This window comes from Juglans regia, unplaced genomic scaffold (genome assembly GCF_001411555.2).
Source record: "Juglans regia cultivar Chandler unplaced genomic scaffold, Walnut 2.0 Scaffold_610, whole genome shotgun sequence".
Lineage (NCBI taxonomy): Eukaryota > Viridiplantae > Streptophyta > Magnoliopsida > Fagales > Juglandaceae > Juglans > Juglans regia.
This window is the reverse complement of record NW_023360963.1, coordinates 5,001-5,437: the sequence shown is the minus strand read 5'-3', so window position 1 is coordinate 5,437 and position 437 is coordinate 5,001.

The following is a 437-nucleotide window of genomic DNA, read 5'->3' as shown; positions in this document are numbered from 1 at the left end:
TCGCCTTCGCTCATGGGCTGATCAGCGACGCACCGCTTTTGGGCTCGCTGTGGGTGATTCCTACATTCTCATGAAAGCTTTAGCAACAAGTAGAAGCTTTAGGACGGATTTGTGGCACGGCGCCGCATGGCCTGTTGATGGGGTAACCTATCGCTAGGGCTTTCACGCTAATAGCCCTGCGTTCTAGCTAATTCCGCCATGGCCAAATCTATTTGTTTGGATGCCTCCTTTGCAACATGTTTGTGCACGGCGGATGGTGTTATGGCACCCAGTGCTACGCACATTGTTGCTCTCGGGGGTATCCGGATGATGCTGGCCTCGCTTCCATGGGGTTTGACTGGCATCTCCATTTTTCATTTTACATTTGGTTGGCCGCATGGTGGCCGGGCCTGTGTGTTTGTTTGCTTCCTCTTTGACGTAGATGTGCACGGCGGATG